Source organism: Diospyros lotus, chromosome 6 (genome assembly GCF_014633365.1).
Source record: "Diospyros lotus cultivar Yz01 chromosome 6, ASM1463336v1, whole genome shotgun sequence".
NCBI classification, from domain to species: Eukaryota; Viridiplantae; Streptophyta; class Magnoliopsida; order Ericales; family Ebenaceae; genus Diospyros; species Diospyros lotus.
The window spans coordinates 15,002,042-15,009,249 of record NC_068343.1 but is presented as its reverse complement, the minus strand read 5'-3'; the positions used below and the strand labels follow the sequence as shown (position 1 = coordinate 15,009,249).

Sequence of the window (7,208 nt, the reverse complement as noted above, 5' to 3'; positions counted from 1 at the left end):
AGTCTATATCTCTCAGATCATCTCATTGTAATTGCTTTTGTATATTGTTTAGCGATATTGCTAGAGGATTTACTTGGTGCAAGTAGAAGATTATATATTGTCTAATTGATTGCTAGATGGTCTATTTGAGTTCAAGTAAGAGGTTTTAGTGAATTTGAAAATTTTTAGTAAAAAATTAAGATAGTAAAATATATCTGTTGAGCCAAACTATTATAAGTCACTTACGTCGATTTCATTCTTACTTTAGATTTTTCAAATTTCACAAACATTATTTAATATTCATTATTCTATTGCACTAAAACCTCTTTTCAAACAAAAATTTATATATTTTAACTCATTTTTTAAAACACCCAATTCATCCACTCTTTTAAGTGTGAGGTGCCTTTGTTTACTAAGAGCTAACACTTTTTTATTTAAGATTTCTCTTCGGATTTTTTTTTTTTAATTTTCTTCTAAGTCTCCCGTTTTGTTTTATTTATCGTATTAGGCCTTGGTGCACATATATACACTTCACCATTAATTAATACAACAAGAATAGGTTGGCCGTGGGTTTGTGCTGGCTGTTTATTTGACCTTTTATTTAAAAATAAGAAAAAATCGATATTCTTAATTTTTATAAAATTAACCTGCATGCTTGGGATAGGAAATTACGAGAAAGGAAGAATAAAAGGAGATAACGAGAAGGAATGATATCTTCCTTTCATAGGAGATTACGAGAAAGGAAGGATAGGAGATTATGGGAAAGGAAGGATATCCTTCCTTTTATATTTATAAAAGGCTTCCTTTCTCGTAGTCTCCTATCCCAAGCACGCAGGTTAAGTTTATAAAAATTAAGGCTATCGATTTTTTCCTATTTTTAAATGACCAAGGCCTAATAAGATAAATAAAATGGGAGAATTAGAAAAAACTCAGGAAAAAGAAAAACTTAAAGAAAAAAGGCTTGGGGCAAAAGGTTCCATCTAATTAATACACATCGATCTAATAACAAAACCCATAAAAGAACAAAATCAAAAATATGAAGATAAAACAAAAAGGCTGAAGAAAGAGCTTCAGGACAAAAGATTTCAAGAGACCCTCTCATCTACCTGAGATAAAGAAGACACGAACATGCATAATAAGATGACTTTGTCATTAACACACTCTATTTCTCACCTTTTTAATAATGGGCTTATGGTCTCCATATGATAACTTGGTGGATAAAACAGGAACTCAAAAAGTATTTCATGGGCAATGAACCTTTCTAAATTCTGAAGCAAATCTCATTGCCATGTGAGATAAAGTAATCACTCTTTGAAAGGGTTAGCACATCATGACAACGAAGAGAACCTCTGCACGTAGGGGTTGCCTTTTAGTGTGCTGATTGAAGAAAAAGCTGATCATTTATTTGCATTTGGTTCCGTCTTGGAAATCTACCAGACAAATGGTAAAGTCATCCTCAATGGAATTTGTTTGTATTTTTTAGGGGTTAAATTACTGCTCAAGCTTTAGGTTTGATAAAATGACATACATATTCGTAACATATCAAAAATAATATAGAATCTCATGAGATTTATATATATATCATGTATCACTTTCTTCTTAATATATATGAATAAAGGCAGTTAATTTTTTTTGTAAATATTTAAATTACTCTCATACCCCTTTCCCAATCTTTTCTATAACGATGGAGGAAGCAAAAAAAAATTAAAAACACAGTCGGTGGTGGGCAATCTGATTGCCATCGCCAGCCACCACCAATGATGGGGAGGAGCCCCAAAAGGTAGAACACAATGATGATCACAAGTTGGAAAGGAAACCTAAATGTAGTGGCGCTAAATTAAGAGAAAGCCACTGCTAGCCATTGAAAAGGGTAGAGTCCAACTTTTTAACCCCTATGGTTAGGGATCATTCCTACCGTCGTTGCTACCAACTCCGAGCAAATCGAACAATTTGAGAAGCAAAACAAAACTTGCATCTTTGCAAATCCAACCCCTAGATGAATTTGAATCTCAATCGAACCCCTATTCTGTACGAATCAAACTTGTAGGGTCTCTAAATAACTAATAAAAATGTATAAATATGTAAGTGTACAATTCTTTTGACATCAATGGAGATGTACAACTATCACGAAAAATTATCATCAATATCACCCTCTGAATATATTTAGATAAAATAATTTTTTTAAAAATTATATTAATTTTAGTCATTTAAATTTAACATTTGTGCTACTAATCCTACGATACTCAATAAATTAATTATTTAAATTGTATAAATATTACTCATAACTCAAGCAACCGTTTAACATGAGTTACATTCGTGATATTAACCCTAATTACTAAACAACTTAAACTGGCAAAATAAATAATAAAACTAGGCCGAACCGCTAATTCATGATTTGTAAGTATAATTTAATTCTTATATATTTCTTGTTCTCAATGACTATGTCTATATAATCCCATACATTTATAGTAATTAATATCTATGAGGCTAAGGGTTTCGTTGTATACCTCGCCGCTTTCACCTTCCCCATGGGTCACTCCGTCCCCTCCGACCCTTGTTGGATTTCGTTTTTAACGTCGACATTGTTGTGACAGCCATGCTCTTCAAACAACGTAGTCATTATCTATATTTTCATACATGTGTTTACCTTTCAATCAAGCTTCATTAGGCATCAAATAAACCTGGTTGATGAAACTTAAGCATATATCAAGAGTTAAGACTTGTTTTTGACTTGATCAGCGTCAGAGTTGTGTAAAGTTCCAGACCCAGTTATTCTCATACTCTTGCTCATCTTCTCGTTCCACAGCCAATCCATGCCATGCCTGCTCGTGTCTTCTCCTTCTTTCTTCTTCTTCTTCATTATCTTCCCTTGGCCAGTTCAGTGAATTTCCAGATCTCTCGCTTTGGTCCTGAGTCCAAGGTAAGCTACCAAGGAGCTGCAGTACCTGCAGTGGGAGCAGTCGAATTGATCAACCAAGTCAATTACCTGTGTCGTGTTGGCAGGGTAATCTACGAGGAAAAAATTCCACTCTGGGACTCTAAAACGGGAAAGCTCGCCGACTTCACCACCCATTTCACCTTCTTCATAGACACCCAAGGGCGCGAAATTTATGGGCATGGCTTGGCCTTCTTCCTCGCTCCAGTTGGTTTCCAGATCCCACCCAACTCGGCTGGTGGCTTCTTGGGCTTGTTCAACACCACAACTAGTGATTCACCCTCCAACCATATGGTTTTGATTGAGTTCGATTCCTATCCAAATCCAGAATGGGATCCTGCATATGAGCATGTCGGCATCAACAACAACTCCATTTCTTCGGCTGTTACCACCCCTTGGAACGCTGGCTTGCACAGTGGAGATACAGCTGATGTTTGGATTACATACAATGCCACTACTAAGAATTTGACAGTGTATTGGTCCTATGTGGCAACTCCAACTCCTAAAGAAAACTCCTCTCTTTCTCATCAAATTGATCTGAAGCAGATTCTGCCGGAGTGGGTAATGGTTGGTTTTTCAGCTGCTACGGGCCAGTATGTATCGCGGCATGTACTACAATCATGGGAATTCAGTTCAAATTTACATGTAGAAACCCCAGAGGAAGAGAATGTGAAAAGGACCAGACTAATTGTTGCTCTACCAGTTGCTTCGGGTGTTTTGGTTTTAGGGGTACTCGCGACAGCTATAATTTTGTGGAAAAGGAGATCAAGAATTAAAAACAAATCAGCAGAACAGGTTAAGCAGGAATCGATCAGTGACGAGGTTAAGCAGGAATCGATCAATGACGATCTTGAAAGAGGTGCAGGCCCAAGGAGATATTCTTATAGTGATCTTGCTTCGGCTACTAACAACTTCAAAGAGGACAGAAAGCTTGGTGAAGGAGGATTTGGTGATGTTTACAGAGGGTACCTTAATGATATTGATAAGATGGTAGCCGTGAAGAAAATCTCAAGGGATTCTAGACAGGGGAAGAAGGAGTACATAACGGAAGTGAAAATCATTAGCCGGCTGGGACACCGAAATTTGGTGCAGCTCGTGGGCTGGTGCCACGACGAAAGCGAAAGCAAATTTCTTCTAGTCTATGAGTTTATGCCTAATGGAAGCCTTGATTCCCACCTGTTTGGCAAGAAAAGCCCTCTCACTTGGGCTGTGAGGTACAAGATAGCTTTTGGTTTGACCTCAGCATTGCTTTATCTACATGAAGAATGGGAACAATGTGTTGTTCATAGGGATGTAAAACCAAGCAATATAATGCTGGATTCCACTTTCAATGTCAAGCTTGGAGACTTTGGCTTAGCCCGGCTCATGGACCATGAGGGAGGATCCCAAAGCACCGGATTGGTTGGAACTTACGGCTACATGGCACCGGAATATATAGGAACTGGAAAGGCAAGCAAAGAGTCAGACGTTTACAGCTTTGGAGTGGTGCTATTAGAAATCGTAACTGGGAAAAAATCTCTAGACCGTCAGGACGGTGGTACCCAAATTGGGTTGGTGGAGTGGGTCTGGGATCTCTACGGAAGTGGGCAACTACCTTCGGCTATTGATGAGAGAATGAATGAGAATTTCAATGCGCAGATGGAATGTTCGATAATTGTTGGGCTGTGGTGTGCTTATCCCGATCGGAGTTTGAGGCCATCAATAAGTGAAGCTAATCAAGTGCTTCATTTTAAGGCTGCGCTGCCCAATCTTCCATCAAAGATGCCTCCTCCTGTCTACCATGCCGTCCAATAAATCAACAGGTAGTTCCAACGAGAACGAGCCTTCCGTAAACTGCACAAGCATTAAAGTGGGTAATTGAACAAACATACATTTGACTTATAGGTGTAATATTCTTGATAAAATATTATTCCCACTCCAGAAATCTTGGTCACGCTTCATTATATATAATGCAGTTTTACCACGTTACAGCGGAGTGCAAATAATTTTTGAAATCAGAATAGCACCATCCCTAATCTTGTATGGAAAATGATTTTCATTTATAATGTTTATATAGAGTTATCTTGGAAAATTAATGCCTTATGTCCAAGTGTTAGAATATAAACATTGTATCATTTTGAATAAAGATTTTGCTTGCATAATATTTGCTTAATCCGTGTTGATACTTGTCTTAAAATGTGATGATTCCAATCTTAAAAAGAAGAAATACTCAAAGAAAATTTAACTAAAAGGGACACAAGCTCAAAGCCTAAATTAAATTAGGGACGCGAGAAACCCAGGTAACAAGCATTGTCCAAGAAAATCGGCTCAAGCCCAAGCCCACAGTACGTACCAGCTGGAAAGATTCACCCCAAGATCACTATCTGACCCTCCACGTATCCCAATCCTGGCCCTTGTCAGCCTTGCTCAGAGTCTATATAAAGGTGCAGTTTTTTAAGAGATAGATATCTCGTTGATTACACATTATTTGCATTACTATTGCATTATTATTCTAAAATATAATAACAAACTTGAATATCGAACAATCCTGCAGAAGACCAAGGCCCACCCTACTTTTGCAAGTGAAATAAGTCCAAACAAGCTCAAGCTCAAGATCACTAAGAATACTTCTAAACCAAAAAGAACCAATAGAGGGCAGGACCATTGTTTGTATTGGATCCGAAACCCTCGTCAAAAAGTAATTCGCATATGAAAATATTTCACAAGAAAAATTATTTTTCATCTTATTTTTAGGTGTTGGGTTGCACTCATTATTAAAAAAAATAGTGTTTGGTTTACAGGTAAAATTATTTTCCAAAAATTAGCTATGTTTATTATGTGTATGTATATATGTATACATATATATTGTATATTCATACACTACAGGAAAAATGAGTATTGCCGGCGAAGTTTTCCCGACAATTTAAAGAATTGTCGGGAATACACCAAAATTTCCAGCGGTTTAATAAACCGTCGGAGATTTAACACAATCCCCGGCGGTTGTCACAAGCGCCGAGTATTCCATACACATCCCCGGCGGTTTTAAAAAATCGCCGGGTATTCCATACGCATCCCCGGCGGTTTTAGGAACCGCCAGTGATGTTGGCCCATACCCGGCGGTTTAAAAATCGCCGGGGATATTATTTAATAGGCACAGCCAAAATTACCCCCTTCTTCTCGCGCCCCCGCCCAAATCTGCCTCTCATCCCCTAGCCTTCTCTTCCAAAACCCCCCCTGCAAACCCTAGAACCCTCTCTTGGTCGCTCACTCGACCTCGCTCTCGTCGCTGCCTCCCTCGCCCTCGCTGCTCACTCTCGCCGCTACCTCCCTCGCCCTCGGTGCTCGCTCTCGTCTTCGCCCTCGCTGCTCGCTCTTGCCCTCTTCGTCTCTGTCTTTCTCGACCTTGCTCTCGCTCGCCCTCAATCGCTCTCGCTCGGGCCTCACTGTGTCGCTCTCGCCCGCTCACTCGACCTCGCTCTCACCGCTGCCTCCCTCGCCCTCGCTGCTCGCTCTCGCCCTCTTCGTCTCGGTCTCGCTCGCCCTCAATCGCTCTTGCCTTCGCCCTCAAAAAAGGTTAGCCTCAAGCTTCTGCTTTGATTTGGATTGACGAACAGAGCCCCTGAATCTGTTCGTAAATCCAAATTCATATAAATTTGGTTATAGATCCTGTATAATGTATTTGGTATTTGTGCTAGATTAACGCTCTTCCGTTTTAATCTTTGTTTTCTGAGATCTGATTTCCGTTTGATATTGGAATTGTGCCAATTTGAGCAGATATGATAGTTATAGTGATTTCAATGGGATTGATTATGTTCTCGTGATGTTCATGATGCTTCCAGTAAATTAATATTTGAAATTTTCAATACATGATATGATAAAGGATAGGATTTATATATCAATTTAAAGTGAATTGAGTTTAAGTTTGAGTTTTAGGATTTATATAGGAATAGGTTTGCTTACCCTACAAGCAGGAACATCAAAAAGTATTAATTTAATTGTATGATCTCAACATATTCCATTTGTTGAGAATAGCTACTGATCAGGAATTAATTTTGCTTTCCCATTGTACAAACAAGTGGAGAATAGCTACTGATCAGGAATTAATTTCAGTTTTAACACGCGTAACTGGAAGTCATTGATTGAAATTTCTTTTTTCTCCGTGGTAACATGATTGACTTAACATAAGCGAATTACGAAGCACGCGATCGTTTTCTTGTAGGTCGTGATCGAGCGTGATTCTGATGCACTCGAGGAACATAAATTTGAAAATAGAGGTATTTGGTAGAGTTCTTTTAGCGAATTCTTAATCACTTTA

General features: G+C 38.5%; 1 pseudogene; it reads left to right on the top strand.

Annotated features, from left to right (window-relative positions):
• The first annotated feature begins 2,797 nt into the window (after window positions 1-2,797).
• Window positions 2,798-4,775, top strand: LOC127804345 (L-type lectin-domain containing receptor kinase IX.1-like; annotated as a pseudogene).
• Window positions 4,776-7,208: the final 2,433 nt, after the last annotated feature.